This window comes from Phoca vitulina, unplaced genomic scaffold, assembly GCF_004348235.1.
Source record: "Phoca vitulina isolate PV1807 unplaced genomic scaffold, GSC_HSeal_1.0 scaffold34, whole genome shotgun sequence".
Taxonomy (NCBI): Eukaryota; Metazoa; Chordata; class Mammalia; order Carnivora; family Phocidae; genus Phoca; species Phoca vitulina.
This window is the reverse complement of record NW_022589737.1, coordinates 313178-338293: the sequence shown is the minus strand read 5'-3', so window position 1 is coordinate 338293 and position 25116 is coordinate 313178. Positions and strand designations below refer to the sequence as shown.

At 38.1% G+C, this 25116-nt stretch overlaps 1 pseudogene; it reads left to right on the top strand.

Moving 5' to 3' along the window:
- Positions 1–908: 908 nt before the first annotated feature.
- LOC116645896 lies at positions 909–4849 on the top strand (annotated as a pseudogene).
- The last annotated feature ends 20267 nt before the right edge of the window (positions 4850–25116 follow it).

Here is a 25116-nt window from a genome sequence, read left to right as displayed (position 1 = left end):
AGTCTCTTGAAATATCCAGAAAAAAAAAATCCTGTTGGGTACACAGGAAAGGAACTTAATAGAGAATGGAGAAATAAAGACACAAATTTGAGAGCCATTTATATGGAGGGATTGTGGAAGCCACGAAATGAAGGAGCTCATCAAGAATTTAAGGAAGCAACTAATGAATCATTCAACACTACATCAAAAACTGATGATGTACTATATATATTGGCTAATTGAATTTTAATTAAAAAAAGAAAAAAGAATTAAAGGAAGTAGAGATAGTGTGGAAATTTGAGAGATGAACCCTGGGAAATGTGAGCTATGAAGGGATGACGGGACAGAGATAGGAAAAACAGCCTGTATAGGTGATGCCTCTATTAGACTATAAGCTTCTTTCTGGCAACGAACCATGTACTTTACTTTTTGTGTTTTTTGTTTGTTTGCTTATTTTTTTTGTTTGTTTTTTGTATCCCCGAACTCACATATTACATTGCCAGATAAGTTTATTAAAATCAATTTAACAATGGGGTAACTGAGTGATGGGCATTAAGGAGGGCACTTGATGTAATGAGCAGTAGGTATTATATGCAACTGATGAATCACTAAATTCTACCCCTGAAACTAATAATATACTATATGTTAACTAAATTGAATTTAAATAAAAAATTAAAATAAAAAAACCATCCTGGAACAATGAAAAAAATCAATTTAACAGTAACAATATACAGACATATGATTACTGAAAGATGAGTTGAATTCTATCTATTTTCTCAGGAGCTAATCAAAGCTTTTTCACATGGAGGCCAGTCAGGTGCCATCTCTTCTCTCTGGCCAGGTTTGTGCTTCTTATTGAAGCTGGGAATCCTATGATACGTAGGATTGATTTGGGACCATACTTGTGCAACTTTGATGGTCTACTAGAAGTCTGAGAGCCAATGCACATGCATGAGACATATATGCAAAGGCATTTTACTGTATGTAAATCTTCATATGTCCTGTAATGTTGTATTTATAATGTATAGTTTAAGTTAGAAACAAATATAAGAAGAAAGCCATTTCAGAGATTCTAGTTTTGGAAAGGCAACAGTACTGTACAAATGGAAAGGGCAAAACAGCTTTTTTGTTCTCTGCTGTACTGGAGCAAGTCATCAGGTAACAGGACTTTAGAGAAGCCCTGTTTAAGATACATTTGGAAATGAGGTTGCCATGGCAACTGTCTCTGAAGTAACAAAATTCCCCTAGAGCTTTCAGGGAACCCTCAACTTCTCTGTACTTGGTTCTCAAGGAGAGCTTAATTTCATTCATTTTAATGAGTTGTTTTTTTCTGTTTATAGAATTTGTGCAGTGGGATTGAGAACAAGGATTAGGATTACTGGAGTTACTCTGGGACATGTTAATTCTAAGTGTAAATCAAAAGATGAGGCACTGTCATTGCTGAGTCTTAGCTGAGGGTGAGCAAGTCCTCATGGATGTGTGTGCACACACAAACACACAGAGGCGTGCGTGCAGTGATTTTAGTAGAACTTTTCTGCAGGAAGATGGATTTCTGCTTTTGTGTTTGGACTTAGTAACTTCTGTAAGAGGACTTTTGCCATGAATCCAGGACCAAAAACCTATTTAATCCACTGGCACACTGAAGCTCAAATTACCCCAAATCAAGATTTCTTTTTTGGGTATGAAATCTGTCTTCCTTAATATTAAGGGCCCCTGGTAAAAGGCATTGAGTGTAAGTTGCCATGCAAAACTTTATTAGTCTCTGTATAAATGAAATCACTTCCTGAGAACGATTTTGACAATGTGTGCAGTAGTTGTAGTAGGCAGGAGTGGTGTCTGGAGACAAAATTAGGCATTGTTAGTAACATACATTAAACACCTTGTGTTTGCTTAAGAAGCTCAGAAAGGTCCCTGGCCCCTATGAAGTTTGGAGTTGGGTAGATCATAGTTTGACTCAAGATTCTGGAACCTACAAGCTGTGTGTGCTTCTCACTTTTAAAGTGGATATTTATAGGTCTAATAGATAAGGCTGTTGTGAGGAATAAACGAGGTACTATTTTTTGTGCATTGCTTTGGATCCTTCATATGAGGGTGCTGGATCAATACAGTATTTGATAAACAGTAAGGGTTCAATACAAGGTAGTAATTACTATTTTTTCCCATGGTGCTTTGGTATAATTAATAGCTTAAAAAGATGTAATCACAGTGAAAAATGTAACCAGAGGTCATTAAAAACCACATCAAGCATTATCAAGGGCTTACACAAACATTTCTTCTTCCTTAGAGGGGAGGGTCTCTGGAGCAGTGATCCTGAGGGAGTCTCTGTAACTACATCACTGAGATCTCCAGTCCAGAATAAAACTCTTTAGTCTCGTGTTATCATGGGCATTAGGAAAGGATGCTGTCTCATGCCTAGAATTTGAACAAGAGACTTGGGCCAAAGCTACAATCAGATCAAGTTCTTCAGCTCAGCAAGACAATTAGAGTTTTGATCCTCAAAGTAGAGAAGCAGAAGCCGAGGGTCTGAGCTCTGAGTTGTCACTTTCTGTTCACCAGGGCTGTTTGAGTGTCCATGAAAGAGATGGATGAGAGCTAGTGGAGAACAGCATTGTGACTCCAAGCAGGAGGGTGAGTGCCTGCCTGACCTGGTCTGTCCTGTAGCAGAGGGGGTAAAACCTCAAACCCCAGGAGCCAGACCACCCGAGTTCACCTTCTACTGTAACTTAGCAGCATTGGGACTTGTGCAAGTCACTTAGGTGCAGCGTCCTCATCTGTGAAATGGAGATAATCATAATGCCACACAGCATTTAGAACAGAGCCTATCCCATAGTACTCAGTAAATGTTCCTATCCTTGTCTTCTCCGTTACTCCTTGCACTTCCATGGTGTGTAGGCTTCTCTCTGTCTAGTGACTTGTTTCTTTTTCCCTTACAGACCCTCCTAGAGGACAATGGCTGCAGATAATGCCTCCTCTGTGACAGATTTTGTCCTCACAGGCTTAATAGATGAGCCAGAACTCCAGATGCCCCTCTTCTTCCTGTTTCTAGGTTTCTATGTGGTCACAGTGGTGAACCTGGGCCTGATAACCCTGATTGGGCTGAATTCTCACCTTCATATTCCCATGTACTTTTTCCTCTTCAACTTGTCCTTCATAGATTTTAGTTTCTCTACTGCCATCATCCCCAAAATGCTAATGAGTTTTGTCTCCAAGAAGAACATCATTTCCTATGCAGGGTGTATGACTCAGCTCTTTTTCTTTCTTTCTTTCTTTTTTTTTTTTGTCTTTTCTGAATCCTACATCCTGTCAGCGATGGCATAGGACCGCTATGTCGCCATCTGTAAACCACTGCTGTACACAGTCACCATGTCTCCTCAGGTGTGTTTACTCCTTTTGTTGGGAGTTTATGGGATGGGGGTGTTTGAGGCTGTGGCCTATACAGGAAATATATTATTTTTGACGTTTTGTGCTGACAACCTTGTCAATCACTATATGTGTGATATCATTCCCCTCCTTGAGCTCCTGCAACAGCTCTTATATAAATGTACTAATTGTCTTTATTGTTGTGACCATTGGCATTGGGGTGCCCATTGTTGCCATTTTTATCTCTTATGGTTTCCTTACTTCCAGCATTTTCCGTATTAGTTCCACTGAAGGCAGGTCCAAAGCCTTTAGTACTTGCAGCTCTCACATAATTGCTGTTTCTCTCTTCTTTGGGTCAGGAGTTTTACGTACCTTAAACCACCTTCTATTTTGCCCCTTGACCAGGGGAAAGTGTCTTCCTTGTTCTACACTAATGTTGTGCCAGTGTTCAACCCATTAATCTATAGTCTGAGGAATAAGGATGTCAAATTTGCCCTGAGGAAAACCTTGAGCAGAATTACCGTCTCTTGAAAAAATATTTGAAATTGAGATAAGAGATCCAAGGAATTTTTTTATTATAGTGTTTTTATTACTATTATTTATTGTTATTGTTACTTTTTCCAATGAGGTATCCAAGCTCCAGTGCTTTCTTTATATACTATATGGCAGAGGAAATTTTAACTTTCTTTCCCAAATGGATTGTTCTTCCTTATCCAAATCCCCCAATTCTTTTTTATTTTATGAAACATAATTGCTATAATTATAGAGTTTTCAACATTGAATGGGGCTTAGGAATCGTTTGATCTAGTGCCTTTATATAATACATCACACTTTGCAGAGTCAGAACATTCGTATGCTTCCCAAGAACATAAAACTACCTGGTGCCAGAGCTGGGACTGAAATCCTTGCTTGAATCCTAATCCAGTTTGTTTTCCCCTATGCCATGTTTTCTTGCCTCATTTCTTTCTTGGAAGATTTCATTTCACATGTTGGTTGACCTAGCACATTTAAGTTATGAATATATTCACAGTAATTTCATGCACTTTTCACAGGATAATTTTAATATATCACATTTTGCAAGAGAGTAGGAGGTGAAAAATTTTGTTGAGTTGGTCTTGGCAAGATGACAAGATCAGTGTTTGATGAATTTTGTAGTGTGTAAGTGGAAAGTATGTTAGATTTCAGAGAGGCAAGTATGGTGTCCACTGACTTGGTGGGTGGAGCCCTACAGACATAGTTTAGTGAATTAGAACTTCCAGAGGAGAGAAATTTAATTTTATGGGGTATAAAGACATGTGGTGGAGATGTCATATGTTATTTCAAGACTAACAGAGAAAGGATTTGGAGTCTTATTGCAAGGGTTACGTTGGCTGTGGTCCAAGATAATTGGGAGCTACACTATCCAATATGGCAGTCCCTAGCTGTGTATGGCACTGAGTATTAAAACTGAGACACACTATAAGTGTGGAATGTAATTGTAAAATACACACTGGATCTTTGAAGGATTAATATGAAAAATAATGTAAGATATCTCATTGACAGCTTTTTATGTTGATTACACACATAAATAACATTTTGGATATATTACGTTAAATAAAATTTATTATTAAAATGAATTTATCTGTTTAGTTTTTTTCATGTCTCTACTAGAAGGTTGAGAATTACATATGTGGCTTGCATTATATTTTTACTAAATGACACTGGTGTGGAGGATGTAACAGAGCACCAGGTAGTTGTGGGGACATACTTGGTTATCAGGGCAGCACCAAGGTTCTGCTTATTAGTAGAGGCAAGTGCTACTGAATTTTCAGGCATTGCAGATAGCCATCATATTCTAATAATGGGGCACATGGGGAAGGTATGGTGATCTCAGGATAAGTTCATAAATCTACAGTATTTTGTAATGGGAAATAAAGCATTATATAAAAAAAATCAAAAGAACAATTTTTTTTTTTTTTGGTGTAAAGTCACCATTGGTGGTAAGATTTCTTTGGGAAGAAAGATAAGTGAAGTGCTGGGGAACTATTTTGACTTTTGAACTTTTCTCTAGGAAAGTTCTCTTCTAGTGGGAAATAAGGAAAGTTTGGATAAGTGTTTAATTTTGCCTTTTGATTATGGTCAATGTTGCTGCAATGAAAATAAGAAACACATGAGGGAAGATTGTACTTTAGATGGGACTGAATAGATACCTGAATTTGGGGGACCTAGAATTCAGGCGTGGGCTGGTGTATTGGGTATATATATTGGGTATGCAGTACAATGTAGGTAATTAAAGAAAAACAGAAAACCTCCTTTAAAATTTTTTGTAGCCTAAATTTCATATAGCAAAGTGTGCAAATCTTAAGTATATAGCTCATTGAATTTTTGCATATGTATATGTAACCACAGCCTAGATAACAATGTAAAACATTTACATCCAATTTAGAAGGCTTCCTTTTGCTCCTTTCCAGTAAATACTATCTGCCCTCATCCCCCCCACCAACCCCTTCCCCCGCCTCGAGGTATCCACTATTCTGACTTTCATTATCATGGGTTAATTTTGCCTATATTTGAACTTCACATAAACATGTACTCTGTTGTTTCTGACTTCTTTTCCTAAGCATAAAGCCTGTGATAATTATCTATAGTATTGCATAGGTGGATATATTATTTTTTTATTGTTGTGTGTTATTCTGTTATGAGACTATATAATTATTTAGTCTGTTAATGAACAGATAGTTTAAGTTTTAGCCCTATGGTTAATAAAGATTCTATAAATATTTTTTAACATGCATTTTGATTGAAGTATGCAAAAGCTTCTTTTGGATATATACTTAGAAGTGGATTTGCTGGATAATAGAGTAGGCATATGTTTAGCTTTTATAAATACTGCCAAAGTGTTTTCAAAAATATTTGAGTCAGTTTGCACAGCTATCAACAATGTCCAAGAGTTCCAATTGCTCCACATCCTTATTGACACTTAGTATTTGTATTTTATCCATTCTGGTGTGTGTAAGCAAAATGTCTTTTGTTTTAATTTTTATTTTCCTGATGTTGAGCACCCATTAATGTGTGTATTGGCTGTTTCAATATCTTCTTCCATGAAGTAATTATTCAAGTCTTTTGACCACTTGAAAAAAAGGGTTGTTAGCTGCTTTTCCTATTCATTTGAAGGAATTAAAAATTCTACCTGTAAGTACATATATGTGTAAGTGTATGTATATGTATGTGTATTATGCATATGGGCATGTATGTGTAATATATATCAGTAACATATACATATATAATGCATAACCAGATCTTTATCTCAATCTATCTCTGTCTATATCTATCTTCTCCCAACCTATGCCTTGCTTATTATTAATGATATCTTTTGATGGCAGATGTTCTTAATTTTGATGAAGTTTTGCCTTTATGGTTAGTGCTGTGTCCTATTTAAGAGCTCTCTTACTGTTCTTCTTGAGGTCAGAAGAACAGCAATGTGAAAGGGTATGAGTGAGAAAGAAAACACAACAAACCCATTGCAGCTTTGGCTCTGTCAACATTTTGGGTTTCCTGATCTTCTGGCTTCACCCCATGCTTATATTACCCCTTCCTCCATTTGGTTGATGCACAGAGCACTTGAAGTCTGAAGGTGCCAGAATTACAAGTATTTTCAATTTAATAGACATATATTTATTTACCTATTTTCATTTTTAAAAAAGAGTTTAAGAAGATATAATTGACATACAATTAACTACAATGTTTAAAGTGTTAATTTTGATAAATTTTGACGTAAGTATATACTCATGAAGCCACCACCCCAGTCTTGTCTCTCCCTCCTGCCTTCTTCCATTCCTTTACTGCTTTTGAGGTAACCACTAATTTGCTTTCTGTCACTCTTCTGTTTTCATTCTCAAGATTTTTATATAAATAGAATGGTACAGTATGTAATCATTTTTGTCTGCTATCTATTACTCAGTATAAGTATTTTGAGATTCTTCCATCTTGTTACATCTATGATAATTACTTTTTATTACTGAGTAGTATTCCACTGTATGGATATACTACCATATGTTTGTCCATTCACCTGTTGATGGGCATTTGGATTGCTGTCAGTTTATGGCTATTGCAAACAAATCTATTATAAACATTCATGTACAAGTCATTGTATGGACATATCCTTTCATTTCTCTTGGGTAATAAATAGAAGTGGAATGGTGAAGTCACATGATAGGTATATATTTAACTTTTTAAGAAAGTGCCAGACTGTTTTCCAAAGTGGTTGTACCATTTTACACTTTCACCAGTATTGTTTAAGATTTTTAGCCCCCCACATCCTCACTAACACTTGGTATGGCCCACTTTTTAACTGAAGACATTTAAATAGGTATATAGTGGTATCTCATTGTGGTTTTAATCTGCATTTCCCTAATAAATAATGATGCTGAGTATCTTTTCATGTGATCATTTGTCATCCATATATTTTTTTTGTGAAGCGTTTATCCAACTATTTGCCCATTTTATTTTATTTTAATTAATTTTTTTATTTATTTGAAGATTTTATTTATTTATTTGATGGAGAGAGACAGCCAGAGAGAGAACACAAGCAGGGTAAGTGGGAGAGAGAGAAGCAGGCTTCCCGCCGAGCAGGGAGCCCAAGGCGGGGCTCGATCCCAGGATCCTGGGATCATGACCTGAGCCGAAGGCAGAGGCTTAACGACTGAGCCACCCAGGCGCCCCTATTTGCCCATTTTAAAGTAGGTTAACCACATGCAGAAGAATGAGACTGGACCACTTTCTTACACTATACACAAAAATAAATTCAAAATGGATGAAAGACCCAAATGTGAGACAGGAATCCATCAAAATCCCAGAGAACACACGCAGCAACCTCTTTGACCTCAGCCGCAGCAACTTCTTGCTAGACACATCTCCAGAGGCAAGGGAAACAAAAGCAAAAATGAACCATTGGGACTTCATCAGTAATAAAAAGCTTTTGCACAGCAACGGAAATAACAAAACTAAAAGGCAACCTATGGAATGGGAGAAGATATTTCCAAATGATATATTAGATAAAGGGCTAATACCCAAAATATAAAGAACTTACCAAACTCAACACCCAAAAAACAAATAATTCAGTCAAGAAATGGGCAGAAGAGATGAACAGACATTTCTCCAAAGAAGATATACAAATGGCTAACAGACACATGAAAAAATGCTCCGTATCACTCGGCATCAGGGAAATACAAATCAAAAACCACAGTGAGATATCACCTCACACTGGTCAGAATGGCTAAAATTAACAAGTCAGGAAACAACAGATGTTGGCAAGGATATGGAGAAAGGGGAACATTCTTACATTGTTGGTGGGAATGCAAACTGGTAAAGCCACTATGGAAAACAGTATGGAAGTTCCTCAAAAAGTTAAAAATAGAACTACCCTATGACCTAGGAATTGCACTATTAGGTATTTATCCAAAGGATATAAACATAGTGATTAGAAAGGGCACCTGCACCCCAATGTTTATAGCTGCACCCCAATGTTTATAGCAGCAATGTCCACAATAGCCAAATTGTGGAAAGACCCGAGATGTCCATCGACAGATGAATGGGTAAAGAAGATGTGGTAGCTATATACAATGGAATATTACTCAGCCATCAAAAAGAATGAAATCTTGCATTTGCAATGATGTGTTTGGAACTAGAAGGTATTATGCTAAGCCAAATAAGCCAGTCAGAGAATGACAAATAATATAATTTCACTCATTTGTGGAATTTAAGAAACAAAACAGATGAACATAGGGGAAGGGAAGGAAAAATAAAATAAGATAGAAACAGCGGGGGAGGCAAACCATAAGAGACCCTTAACTATAGGAAACAAGCTGAGGGTTTACTGGAGGGGAGGTGGGTGGGGGGATGGGACAATTGGGTGATGGGCATTAAGGAGGAGGGCACTTGATGTAATGAGCACTGGGTGTTATATGCAACTGATGAATCACTAAACTCTACCTCTGAAACTAATAATACACTATATGTTAACTTAATTGAATTTAAATAAAAAAAATTTTTTAAAGTAGGTTATTTCTTATTCCTGAGATCTCAAGGGTCTTTATATATATATATGTTTATATATATTCTGAATTCAAGTCGTTTACTGAATATGAATTTTTAGATAGTCCATGGCTTATCTTTTCATTCAATTAACAGAGATCTTAATTTTCAGAAGTCCAACTCATCACTTTTTTTCTTTTATGAACTGTAGCTTTGTTGTTGTATCCAAGAACTTGTTGCTTAAAAAAGATCCCAAGGATTTTCTCCTATATTTTGGAAGTTTTATAGGTTTTTGCATTTGCGTGTATAATCCATATTGAGTTAATTTTTGTATACAGTTGAGATATGGACCAAAGTGGCTTTCTGGTGTGCGTGTGTGTTTGTTTACACATAGCTGTCCAGTGATTGTTCTTTTACCTTTGTTAAAAATCAGTCGTTTCTGTTCTTTATTTTTTGTTCCCTTTGTCTACTTGTTTATCTTTTTTTTTTTTACTTGTCTATCTTGATGCCAATACCACAGAGTTTAGTTTACTCTTCTTGAAATCAGTCAGTATAAATCCTTTAACTTCATTCACCTTTTGCAAAAGTGTTTTGGCTATTCTAGGTCCTTTGAGTTTCCATATGAATTTTAGGATCAGCTTGTAAATTCCTACAAAACAACCTGCTGAGATTTTGACTGGGATTATAATGAATCTGTGAATGTTTTTGGAAGTATTAACATTGTTTTTCCCCTCAGCAATAAATGGGAATGCTTACTTTCTTTTGTCTCTCTAACATAGTATATTCTCAGAAATTTTAATTTTTTAACCTAGGAACAGTTTTTAAGTATAGTTATAATTAGCATTTCTCTAATAATGAGAAACACTAGTGATATTTTCATATATTTAATGGCTGTTGGTATTACATCACACCTTTTCCTCACTTTTCTGCTGGATTTTGATCTCAATTTTTAAGAAGACTACATATTAGGCATATTAGCTTTTCATTTGAGGTATAAGTTGCATATATTTTCCCCTGCACTTTGTCATTTGTTTTTTGACTTTCTTATGATATAAAATTTAAAAATTAATGTTATTAATCTTTTATTGTTTCTGGTATTTTAGTCATACTTAGAAATGTCTTCTGTCATCTAAGGTTATAAAGAAATTCACTCTTTTTTTCTGAAATGTTTGTATGATTTTGTTTTTTTTACACTTGGATGTCTGATCTTTTTACAAATTGTACCAGTATATGGTGTGAGGAATGGATCCAAATTTATCTTTTTCCATATGGCTATCCAGTTGTTCTATCACCATTTATAAAAAAAGTCTATCTTTTCCCTGCTGAGTTGAGCTGTTGCCTTCATTATATACTAAGTTTCATAGGCACTTGAGCTATTTCTGTGTTTTCTGTTCTGTTCTGTTCTGTTCTATTTGTCTGCCAGTCTATTCATAAGCCAATACCACACTGCTTTAATTATAGGAGCTTCATAATGTTTTCATATCTTGAAGATAACTTCCCACATATTGTTATTCTTGTTTTAGGGTTTTCCTGGTTATTCATTTTTAACCATAATGTTTATAACTAATCTATCTAGCTTAAAAAAAAAAAACAAACCCAAAACCAAACCACATGGCATGTTTACTGATTGCATCCTAAGCTTCTTATAAGCAAACTTAGGGAGAATTGACATCTTTGAATCTTCAGACTTCCATCTCAAGGTAGTATGGTATGTCTTCCTAGTTTAGTATCTTTTAGGAGCGTTTCATAATTTTCCTCATCTATGTTTTGCACATTTCTTATTAGATTTATGGTTGGAAATTTTATTGTATTTTATTTTTGCTACTGTAATGAGGGTTCTATCTTTCATTATATCTTCTGATTATTATTTGCATATATGAATTATATTGAATTCTATTTTAATTTTATACTTTGTAATATAATTGTTATTTTTTATGGAAGTTTTCCCATGGACTCTTCTAGGTTTTTCAAAATGTAACAAAATCTTCTATAAATAGAGATGATTTTACCTGTTTTCTTCTGATTATAATGCCTCTTATCCCTTTACCACTTATAACTGCATTTTCTAATACCTTTAATACAATGTTAAGTAATAGTGAGGACTGTAGGCATCTCAGCTTTCCTTCTGGTTCTAATTAGGAATGCCTCTAGAGTTTTCAAATTAAATTACTGGTGTTTTATATATTTATTTCACATATTTAATCATCTTAAAGAAGCATTCGTCATGGAGCACCTGGCTGGCTCAGTTGGTAGAGCATGCAACTCTTGATCTCAAGGTTGGTAAGTTCAAGCCCCACATTGGGTGTAAAGCTTACTTAAAAAAAAAAAAAGAAAGTATCCATTATTCCTTGATTCAGATAAGTATTTTAAAGATTTTATTTATTTATTTATTTATTTATTTATTTAGTGGGGGTGGGGAGGAGCAGAGGGGAAGGGAGAGGGAGGCGGAAAGAATCTCAAGCGGACTCCAAGCTGAGTGTGGAGTCCAACCTGAAATTCAATATCAGGATCCTGAGATCATGGCCTGAGCCAAACAGAAAGTTGGAGGCTAAACCGACTTAGCCAGCCAGGTGCCCAGATTCAAATAAGTATTTTAAAAGCATGAATGGATATTGAATTTTGTCATCCTCTTTTCATCTTCAGGATTTTATTTCTTCAAAATTTCATCTTAGATCTTTAATCTCTCCACCTCTACAGACTCTTCTACTTCTTTTTATCTTATTTTTTAAAGTAGGCTGCATGCCCATCATGGAGCCCAATGTGGGGCTTGAACTCATGACCCTGAGATCAAGACCTGAGCTGAGATCAAAAGTCGGACACTTAACTGACTGAGCCACCCAGGTGTCCCCAGCCTCTTCTATTTCTAAGCATATCCAAGCCTGCTTAAAGTTTATTTAAAAATTTCCTTTGATCCTCCTTTTCTCTTCCCCCTTTTCTGTCCACAATTAGGGAGAGTAACCAGTGTTTTTTCTCCACATTCACAGTCTCAATGCTAATTTTTGGTATGTTATATATGCAATTTCTTGCCCATGTCTCTTTTTGTACCCCAGTGTCAGAGTGTAACGCCCAGTTCAGATACATGTATATTGCAAAATCTGACTTTTCCATGTCAGTGAGGACTTCATGTACAATTTTCAGGGCATCCTTGAACACTGAGTTCAACTCCTGTTTATGTGCCTTGATTACTGTCCTGAAATTTAAGTGTGAGACTACCAGGAGGAAGGAGTCACTCTGTCTGACTTGAATTTGAAGGCGTTATGTCCATTCCAATTTTTCAGTGGGTAGAAAGTTTTAGTTATGCAAGATGAATAACATAGAGATCTGTTGTACAAAACAGCACCTCTAGTTAACTATACTGTATTGTACACTTACAAACTTATAACGAGGGTACATCTCATGTTAAGTAACCTTACCACACAAACACACACACACGCATGCACACACACAAAACTAAGAGACGGAAACAAGGAACATAACATAATAAACCCCACTATATTCCATGTCATTCTTATGAGAAAATATACAGCATTTTTAAAGAAAGTAAATTGTAGAAAAAATTGCACCATCATTTAATTAACACCATGTTTTAGAGGAAACTTTTTACAGCAATGGGTATAATTGAGTTTCTATATTCTTTTACAAATGCACAAATTATGGAATTATGGAATAATTATTGAATAAAAGTATGAATCATTCATATAGTGAACTTCTGCCTTAGCCAAAATAATAGAGAACATGTACTGATTCTTGGCCTCCAAAAATGAGGTATCTTTAGAAAAATGTCACCATGGTTATGTGTTATTCTTCCCTGCTGTCTCCGCATGGCACATTACTGCTTCCATAGAACCAATAGTAATACAGCAGTTACTTCTTTCTCTCCATGCACAGGTTTAAAGACCTTTTGGGGAAGCTTCCATTTTATTTGATAACACAAAGTCTTTGGTAGCTTTGAAGATTTCTAGATAATTTTACTGAAAAGGGTAATGTGATGAGAGTTAAGAGGTTCTTCTTTCCTACCTTCAGAGATGACTTCTCTGAAAATCACGGCTGTGGGAAATGTCTCAACAGCAACTACTTTTTTTGTTTGTTTCACAAATGGACAAGAACTCATCCTACATTCTTCTCTTTATTCTTAGAGTGTGGTCATTGTAACAGGGCTGGATTCTCTCCTCAACATCCTCATGAACTTGCCTTCTTAGACCTCTCCTACTCCTTTGTCATTTCACTTAAAATGCTAATGAACTTTATACCATGGAAGAACATCATCACTAATTTGAAATGCAAGATTCCACTCTTCTCTTTTGCTTTTTCTGCTGTTTAGTGACTGCTACTTTGTTGTTAGTTACTGTTTTAATACTTGTGGCCTGGGGTCACTATGGGATCTGTGTCCCTCTGGTCTGTTCTCTGCTGATACTTGGTTTGTACTGAGAATAGATATTGGTGGTGTCATGGCCCTCCCAGTGGTAATGGTCAGTCTTTCTGTGACCACAACACCACCAAATTGCATGTGCTGCACACCTCATCAAACTCCTTTTTATCAGCACCTGTTTTATAAGCTGGTAGATTTTATAGTCAAGCATTATGACTGACCATCTTCACCTCTTACATACTCATCCTTTCCATCATCCTCAATTTCCTCTCTCCTGAGGCAGACACAAAACCTGTTTCTTTTTCCTTGGATCAAGGAAATCCTTGTATCAAAGACCACCTCTTGGGACCAGAAGCTATAGCAGTGATTCTCAAATTGAAGCATGTACCTGAATCACTTGGAGGGCTTGCTGAAATGCAGATTCCAGGCCACACCCACAGAATTTCTGATTGAGTAGGTCTCGGGTAGGATTCAAGAAATTTCATTCCTAAGAAGTTCCCAGGTGATGTTGCTACTGCTACTCTAGGAACCAACCACTGAGAATCACTGGGCTACACTATTATCTTCTATAGCAAAGTAGCCATGCTGAACCATTTACTTAGTTCCTAGTTTTCTGACATGAAAACTCTGAGATTTTTCCTTTGAGTTGGAGACATACTGATATATCAAGTGCATCTCATTTTCAATTTTTTTCATAATACATTTTCAATTTTAAACATTTTCCTTCTAAAAAGTGATGGTTTTTAATTTTTCCTCAAATGTTTTTTTCCTACCCCTTTCCTTTGTGTGCAATCTTCTCCCATACTCTTCATTTGCTTTCCTTCTCCTCCATCTTGGTTTGGGTTTCTCCTAAGACCCTGAGATGAAGATGCATGTGGAAGTGATTTGTTAGGAAGCGTTCCCAGGTAAATCCAATTGAGAATGCAGAAGTGAGACAGAGAAAGACTGAGAAAATGTGTGACATCAAGCAAACTCTGATAATGGGCAACTCTGGCTCAAGCCTACATGGAGTCTTTGAAGACACTGTGTGACATGCCTCAGAATCATTCTGAGCAGGGCCAGGCATCTGGAATATTTATATCCCAAAACATATCATTCATGGGCTCAGGGGTACTCCAAGGATGTAACTTTCCTGGCACCCTGGGCTCTCCTGTGCAAGGGAAGCAGGCTCTGTCATCCTGAGTGTTGCTCTCAGGCAAATAAAAGCAGGTGCTAGCTGTTGGGAGTTTGTGAAGGCATACTTAAAGCTGGCATGCATCAAAATGAGAACACGATCTGAGAGGATGTGGGTGAAGCACTAACAAGTATTTGGTACACCTCCCAACTGGCAGAGGTATTTCTATGTTATTGGTGTGACATTAAGGAGGGAAAAGTTGCATCTGAATTGGCCATTTGTCATTTCTCTCTTGAGTTTTCTTCCTTTGGGAAATATTTTCTGCTCTTGATACGTGATCATGAACAAAATCCATAACAGAGTATATCTCTCTTTATCTTTATACTCTATGTGAGTGAAATTTTGGTTTTGCTCATTGTGAATAAATTATTCCCTCTTATAATGGAAGGGAAGACGTCTGTTTGGCTGTTAGTGGCATCCCAACTTCTGTCCATTTTCTTCCCAGATATTTAGAGCTGGAGCCACTGATTCCTTCCCACTTATCCTGGTATTATTCTAATTCTGACAAAAACTGGCAGTTCTTCAATAGCCCTCAACCTCCTGGAGGATACTGGCAACTCCTTGCTGCTCCCAACTGAAACCAAATGAAGAGGATATTGGGAACTCCTTACTCTCCTGTCTAGTGTCCCTGAAGATGCTTTGGAAGCAGACATTCCAACATTCCATTATTTCCGAGTGTTTGGGCCTCATTTGTAGGGCTGCATATCTGCCTCTGCTGGATATTTTCATTTTGCTCCTGTGTGTCCATTCTCTATGCTTATCCATCCTGCTCTCTCCCTAGGTGTCTGACATATACAGACTGCATTAGCAGACTTTCTTGCTCTCTCTTATTTGCAAGCAGTGTGGGAAAATAAGAGTGAGGACAGGGTATTTATTCCTCTGGCCTCCTTTCTGTGGGAGTGCTGTGGGCTGCATCCATTCACCAAGAGTCACAGTGAGGTCAAGTGGCCCTTCCTACACAGCTCACTCTCTTTATGACAAATTCAGGCCTAAAAATGGTTACAAGGCCTCATTTTTAGTCCTGGGATGCTGCACAGTCTTTTCTGATTTTCCTATATCCTATGCATACTTTGGAAATAGTCCCTGTTGTCTCTACATAACCACATTGCATGGGTTTATACCTCCCTTGACATCTTGTGCACCCAGAGGGTCTAGCCGGTGGGCTATAGAATCAGTTTTTTTTTAAAACCTCATCTGGTCATCTCTGATCCACTCTACCCACCCACAGGACAGAGTCACAAATGAAAGCCAAAGCAGTTACATATCTCTCTGCCTCTCCTTCTTCACACGAATAATGACAAGTTGAGTGTCCTGTCTCTTCTCTGAATTTAGGAATGTCATTTCACATAGGAAGTGCTGATGAATTATTCCAGAGCAGTGTCTACCCTTTCTCTTCTTAAAGTTACATATGGTTTGGGAAAGCAACCTCCTGAAATAGCTCCCATTTTGTTTATTTACCTAAAGTATGCACAGAATAACCTGGGTCCAGGGAAACAGCTGGGCTGAAGGGGAAATAGTCTTTGAGAAGTTGTAGTCTTCACATTTTCTAGTGGCTTTTTTGAGATGATTTGAAAAATAAATATTTCAACAGTGAAACAGTTCTGAGCTATATTTGTGGAACTTGAGAAGCAATAATTTAACATATAACTATGCGCATATGTGAGATATGTAATTATATGTTTATTCACAAGAGAAAACCTGGTTTGAGCAATTGATTCCTCTTCTCTGTAAATGACCAGTTTTCTCTGGCCAAAAACAGATGATACCTCTAAAATGGGTACCTATCTTTCCATGCTCTAGGAGAGTAGAGAATGGAAGAATCCTTTTCTTTTAACCATATTCCTGCTCTTCTCTTCCATAAGGAAGAGGAGTGGACTCATTACAGCTGGAACGAGGAGACTGAACTGGGAATGACTGGCCAGTCCCTGTAGGCCTCCCTTTTTAGGACTGGCCTGTCCTCTGGACCAATACTTGTCTCCTCTTCTATGTGTTTCATCCCCCTTGGTAGGGAAGGCCTGATGTACATTTCCTCTGTGCCTGGGTTCATCAGACCTTTTTGGGGAATGCAGTGAGGGAAGGAGAGAATCCCATTGTGACTGTGGAGCCAAGCTATATCCTCCAGTTAACTTTATCAGTGTTAAAGCTGATCTTTTGATCTTTTTTTTTTTTTTTTTTTTTTTTTTTTGTGAGGCTCCTGTGTTTCATGTCTCAATTAGTTATCTACTGAAAGAGCACAGAGTAAGATGAGGGATTATCATCTTTAACAATGCAACAATCTCCTTTGCATACACTCAGTGTAACATCACTTGCCTTTGCCCACATATGCAAGGCTTTACTGGGCTTCCAGATTTTTGCTTTTCTGAGTTGGTCTGCCTGCAATGCCCTCCTCCACTCTCTGCTATTAACCTACTTATTATTCATGACGAATTGGAATATATTTCTAGTATGTCATAAACCTAATAAAACATTTTCCTAGTAACAATACAACAGTAATACATAATGGGGCATGATTTCTGAATGGAAATTTAAAGTAAAATAAATTAAAGATATGGCTATTAATCTGTTATAAAAGCAAAAAGATACCATATACTAAAACATACAATTACTTTACATCAAAAACCAATTCTCTAATTTTATTTATTTTTTATTTTTTATTTTTTTTAAAGATTTTATTTATTTATTCATGAGAGACAGAGGCAGAGGGAGAAGCAGGCTCCCCGTGGAGCAGAGAGCCCGATGCGGGACTCGATCCTAGAACCCTGGGATCATGACCTGAGCCGAAGGCAGACGCTTAACCGACTGAGCCACCCAGGTGTCCCAAAACCAATTCTCTAATTTTAAAAGATGGGCAGTGAACTACTTCCTGAACTGATTACCTAAGGAAACTCAATAGGCAATTAAGTGCAATAAGAGGGTCCATGAGAAATAGATATCTATGAGTAGATGATTAAAAATGAACCTCATGGATCTAGGAGAAAAGATGGCGGGGGAGTAGGGGACCCTATTCCAACTGGTCCCTGGAATTGAGCTGGATATCTACCAGACCACTCTGAACACCCACAAAATCAGCCTGAGATGTAAGAAGATAGATCTGGATGTCTACAAACAGAATATCACAGATGGTTGGTTTTGAGGTACGAAGTGGGGAGCCATGATTCTGCAGGCAGATATCGGAGGATAAATGGCAGTGGGAGGGAGCCTGGTCGTGGGGATCCTACACCGCAGGTGAGTGATGGCCTCGCGCACTGGGGCCGGGGCACAGACTCACAGACCGGTAGCGGCGGGGAAAGGACTTTAGGGCAGCCCCTGGGATGGAAACCTGGAGCGTGGGGGTCGCGTGTGCGAACTGGGAGCGTTTGGTGGTTTTAGAAGCACAAAGGACAGAGACAAGCCCCAACCAGGAGGCAGGACTGGGGGTGCTGCAGAGGGGAGCACAACCCAGGACGCTGCAGTTTATAGCAGCACAGACAGAAATGGAGACTGTGGCCTGGAGAGCTCACTGAAGAACAGACTGTGATCTCTCTGCTCTGAGGCAGAGGGTTGGAAATGGTCTCCTCTGCTCTGACTCTTGGAAGAGATGTGGAAAGCCACCAGGGAAAGCTGCCAGAGAACAAAAGCCCCAAAAAACTCGTTCCCACTGAGCCCATCCCCCGCCACGGGGGGCAGGGCAACTCTGCCCAAACAAGATTGCCTGAGTAACAGTGTGGCAGGCCCCTCTCCCAGAAGACAGGCTGGGAGAACAAGAGGCCAGCAACCCTAAGGTCCCTAGGAAACAGGTGCATCTTGCTTGGGTTCTGGTCAATAACTTGGACTCTATACATTCCCTCAACCACCCATCAACAGAATGACTAGGAGGAGGAACCCCCAAAATAGAAAAGACTCAGAGATTATGACTTATGCAGCAGATTTACAAATGGATGCAGATATAACCAAGATGTTGGAGATGGAATTCAGGCTAGCAATTGTGAAGACAATAGCTAGAATGGAGAAATCAATTAATGGCAACATAGAGTCTCTAACGGCAGAAATGAAAGCTGAATTGGCAAAACTTAAAAATGCTATCAATGAGATCCAATCCAATCTAGATAATCTAACAGCTAGGGTAAGTGAGGCAGAAGAACGAATCAGTGACCTGGAAGACAATTTAATAGATAAAAAGGGAAAAGAGGAGGCCAGGGGAAAACAACTCAGAATCCATGAAAATAGAATGAGAGAAATAAGTGACACCATGAAGCGTTCCAATGTCAGAATTATTGAAATCCCGGAGGGAGTGGAGAGAGAGAGAGGACTAGAAGATATATTTGAGCAAACTGTAGCTGAGAACTTCCCTAATCTGGGGAATGAAACAAACATTCATGTCCTAGAGGCAGAGAGGACCCCTCCCAAGATCAAGGAAAACAGGCCAACACCCCGGCACGTAATAGTAAAACTCGCAAATCTTAGAACCAAGGAAACCATCTTAAGGGCAGTTAAGGGGAAGAGATTCCTTACATACAGAGGGAGGAACATCAGAATAATGTCAGACCTATCCACAGAGACCTGGCAAGCCAGAAAGGCCTGGCAAGACATACTCAGGGTACTAAATGAGAAGAACAAGCAGCCAAGAATACTTTATTCAGCAAGGTTGTCATTTAGAATGGATGAAGAGATGCAGAGCTTCCAAGACTGACAGAAACTGAAAGAATATGTGACCACTAAGCTGTCCCTGCAAGATATATTAAGGGGCGTTCTATAAAAGGAGAAAGACCCCAAGAGTGATATACAGAAATTTACAGGGACAATCTATAAAAACAACGTCTTCACAGGCAACATGATGACAATTCATATCTTTCAATAATCACTCTCAACTTCACTGGCCTAAATGCTCCCATAAAACGGCACAGGGTTGCAGATTGGATAAAAAGACAGGACCCATCCATATGCTGCCTACAAGAGACTCATTTTGAACCTAAAGATACATCCAGACTAAAAGTGAAGGGATGGAGATCCATCTTCCATGCCAGCGGACCTCAAAAGAAAGCTGGGGTAGCAATTCTTATTTCAGACAAATTAGATTTTAAACTAAAGTCTGTAGTTAGAGACACAAAAGGACAGTATATCATTCTTAAAGGGTCTATCCAACAAGAAGATCTAACAATTGTAAATATCTATGCCCCCAACATGGGAGCAGCCATATACATAAGCCAACTGTTAACCAAAATAAAGAGTCATATTGATAACAATACGTTAATTGTAGGAGACCTCAATACTCCACTCTCAGCAATGGACAGATCATCTAAGCAGAAAATCAACAAGGAAACAAGAGCTTTGAATGATACACTGGAACAGATGGACCTCATAGATATTTACAGAACATTCCTCCCTAAAACAACAGAATACTCATTCTTCTCGAGCACACATGGAACTTTCTCCAGAATAGACCACATACTGGGTCACAAATCAGGTCTCAACTGATACCAAAAGATTGAGATTATTCCCTGCATATTCTCAGACCACAATGCTTTAAAACTCAATCACAAGAAAAAATTTGGCAGAAATTCAAACACTTGGAAGCTAAAGACCACTCTACTCAAGAATGTTTGGGTCAACCAGGAAATCAAAGAAGAACTTAAACAATTCGTGGAAATCAATGAGAACGAGAACACATCGGTCCAAAACCTATGGGATACTGCAAAGGCGGTCCTAAGGGGGAAATACATAGCCATCCAAGCCTCACTCAAAAAAAAAATAGAAAAGTCCCGAATTCACCAACTAACTCTACACCTTAAAGAACTAGAGAAAAAGCAAGAAACGATGCCTAAGCCATGCATTAGAAGAGAAATTTAAGATAGAGCAGAGATCAATGAATTAGAAACCAAAAACACAGTAGATTAGATCAACAGAACTAGAAGTTGGTTCTTTGAAAGAATTAATAAGATCAATAAACCACTGGCCAGACTTATCCAAAAGAAAAGAGAAAGGACCCAAATTAATAAAATTATGAATGAAAGGGGAGAGATCACGACTAACCCCAAGGAAATAGAAAAATTATTAGAAATTATTATCAACAACTATATACTAATAAATTGAGCAATCTGGATGAAATGGATGCCTTCCTGGAAACCTATAAGCTGCCAAGACTGAAGCAGGAAGAAATTGACAACCTGAATAGGCCAATAACAAGTAACAAGATTGAAGCGGTGATCAAAAACCTCCCAAAAGGGCGCCTGGGTGGCTCAGTTGGTTAAGCGACTGCCTTCGGCTCAGGTCATGATCCTGGAGTCCCTGGATCGAGTCCCGCATCGAGCTCCCTGCTTGGCAGGGAGCCTGCTTCTCCCTCTGACCCTCCCCCCTCTCATGTGCTCTCTCTCTCTCTCATTCTCTCTGTCTCAAAAAATAAATAAAATCTTTAAAAAACAAAAACAAAAACAAAAAAAGCCTCCCAAAAAACAAGAGTCCAGGGCCTGATGGATTCCCTGGGGAATTCCACCAAACATTCAAAGACATAATACCTATTCTACTGAAGCTGTTTCAAAAAATAGAAATAGAAGGAAAACTTCCAAAATCATTCTATGAGGCCAGCATTACCTTAATCCCCAAGCTAGGCAAAGACCCCATCAAAAAGGAGAATTTCAGACTGATATCCCTGATGAATATGGATCCAAAATCCTCAACAAAATCCTAACTAATAGGATCCAACAATACATTAAAAGGATCACCCACCACGACCAAGTGGGATTTATCCCCAGGATGCAAGGGTGGTTCAACATTCGCAAATCAATCAATGTGATAGAACACATTAATAAGAGGAGGGAGAAGAACCATATGGTCCTCTCAATTGATGCAGAAAAAACATCTGACAAAATACAGCACCCTTTCCTGATTAAAACTCTTCAGAGTACAGGGATAGAGGGAACATTCCTCAAGTTCATAAAGTCCATCTATGAAAAACCCACAGCAAATATCATCCTCAATGGGGAAAAGCTGAGAGCCTTTCCCTTAAGATCAGGAACAAGTCAAGGATGCCCACTCTCACCACTATTGTTCAATGTAGTACTAGAAGTCCTAGCAACAGCAATCAGACAACAAAAAGAAATAAAAGGTATTCAAATTAGCAAAGAAGAAGTCAAATTCTCTCTTTTCACAGATGACATGATACTTTATGTAGAAAATCCAAAAGACTCCACCCCCAAATTACTAGAACTCATCCAGCAATTCAGTAATGTGGCAGGATACAAAATCAATGCACAGAAATCAGTTGCTTTCTTATACACTAACCACGGAACTGTAGAAAGAGAAATTAGAGAAACGATTCCATTTACAATAGCACCAAAAACCATAAGATACCTCAGAATAAACCTAACCAAGAAGGTAAAGGATCTATACTCTAGGAACTACAGAACACTCATGAAAGAAATTGAAGACACAAAAAGATGGAAAAATATTCCATGCTCATGGATTGGAAGAATAAACATTGTTAAAATGTCTATACTACCCAGAGCAATCTATACCTTCAATGCCATCCTGATCAAAATTCCAATGACATTTTTCAAAGTGCTGGAACAAACAATCCAAAAAATTTGTATGGAATCAGAAGAGACCCCGAATTGCCAAGGAAATGTTGAAAAAGAAAAACAAAGCTGGAGGCATCATGTTGCCCGATTTCAAGCTATATTACAAAGCTTTGATCACCAAGACAGTATGGTACTGGCACAAAAACAGACATATAGACCAATGGAACAGAACAGAGAACCCAGATATGGACCCTCAACTCTATGGTCAAATAATCTTTGACAAAGCAGGAAAAAACATGCAATGGAAAAAAGACAGTCTCGGGGCGCCTGGGTGGCTCAGTCGTTAAGTGTCTGCTTTTGGCTCAGGTCGTGATCCCAGGGTCCTGGGATCGAGCCCCGCATCAGGCTCCCTGCTCCGCGGGAAGCCTGTTTCTCCCTCTCCCTCTCCCCCTGCTTGTGATACTGCTCTCACTGTGTCTCTCTCTGTCAAATAAATAAATAAAATCTTTAAAAAAAAAGACAATAGACAGTCTCTTCAATAAATGGTGCTGGGAAAATTGGACATCCACATGCAGAAGAATGAAACTTGACATTCTCTAACACCATACACAAAGATAAACTCAAAATGGATGAAAGACCTCAATGTGAGACAGGAATCCATCAAAATCCTAGAGGAGAACATAGGCAGTAACCTCTTTGACATTGGTCACAGCAACTTCTTTCAAGATACATCTCCAAAAGCTAGTGAAACAAAAGCAAAAATGAACTTTTGGGACTTCATCAAGATAAAAAGCTTCTGCACAGCAAAGGAAACAGTCAACAAAACAAAGAGGCAACCCACAGAATGGGTGAAGATATTTGCAAATGAAACTACAGATATATGGCTGGTATCCTAGGTCTACAAAGAACTTCTCAAACTCAACACCCAAAAAACAAATAATCAAGTCAAAAAAATGGGCAGAAGACATGAAAAGACACTTCTCTGAAGAAGACATACAAATGGCTAACAGAACATGAAAAAATGTTCATCATCATTAGCCATCAGGGAAATTCAAATCAAAACCACATTGAGATACCACCTTACACCAGTTAGAATGGCAAAAATGGACAGGGAAAGAAACAACAAATGTTGGAGAGGTTGTGGAGAAAGGGGAACCCTCTTACACTATTGGTGGGAATGCAAGTTGGTACAGCCACTTCGGAAAACAGTGTGGAGGTGCCTCAAAAAATTAAAAATAGAGCTACCCTATGACCCAGCAATTTCACTCCTGGGTATTTACCCCAAAGACACAGATGTAGTGAAAAGAAGGGCCATATGCACCCCAATGTTCATAGCAGCAATGTCCACAATAGCCAAACTGTGGAAAGAGCCGAGATGCCCTTCAACAGATGAATGGATAAAGAAGATGTGTTCCATATATACAATGGAATATTACTCAGCCATCAGAAAGGATGCATACCCAACCTTTACATCAACATGGATGGGACTGGAGGAGACTATGCTAAGTGAAATAAGTCAAGCAGAGAAAGTCAATTATCATATGGTTTCACTTATTTGTGGAACATAATGAATAGCATGGAGAACATTAGGAGAAGGAAGGGAAAAATGAAGGGGAGGGAATCGGAGGAAGAGATGAACCATGAGAAACTATGGACTCTGAGAAACAAACAGCGTTTTAGAAGGGATCGGGTAGGGGGTATTGGTTAGCCCGGTGGTGGGTATTAAGAAGGGCTCATACTGCATGGAACACTGGGTGTTATACGAAAATAATGGATCATGGATCACCACATCAAAAACTAATGATGTATTGTATGGTGACTAACATAACATAATAAAATTAAAAAAAATTAAAACAAAAATGAACCTCATAATATTAACCACTTAAAATATAAAGGTATGTTATATGTTAAATATACATTAGGTAACAATAATGTCATTAAATTTAGTAACCATAAAAAATGATTTGGAGATGCAATGATGGCCTTTATTATTTTATAAATTTGCCTAGAAAGTTTGGAAGTAATAAACATATTCAACAGACATCTCTGTAGTATGTAAGCCATGTTTATATTTCTTCTATTTTCATTAGAAGAGCATAACCTAGCATATTCTTTTAAGAAATAACTATTGTTATAAGATGAAATGGAGAAAGAAGACATCCAAACGGCCAACAGACACATGAAAGTGTTCAATATCGCTCGGCATCAGGGAAATCCAAATCAAAACCTCAATGAGATACCACCTCACACCAGTCAGAATGGCTAAAATTAACAAGTCAGGAAATGACAGATGTTGGCGGGGATGCGGAGAAAGGGGAACCCTCCTACACTGTTGGTGGGAATGCAAGCTGGTGCAGCCACTCTGGAAAACAGTATGGAGGTTCCTCAAAAAGTTGAAAATAGAGCTACCATATGATCCAGCAATTGCACTCCTGGGTATTTACCCCAAAGATACAAAAGTAGGGACCCCGATGTTTATAGCAGCAATGTCCACAATAGCCAAACTGTGGAAAGAGCCAAGATGTCCATCAACAGATGAATGGATAAAGAAGAAGTGGTATATATATACAATGGAATATTATGCAGCCATCAAAAGGAATGAGATCTTGCCATTTGCAACGACGTGGATGGAACTGGAGGGTATTATGCTGAGCGAAATAAGTCAAACAGAGAAAGACATGTATCATATGACCTCACTGATATGAGGAATTCTTAATCTCAGGAAACAA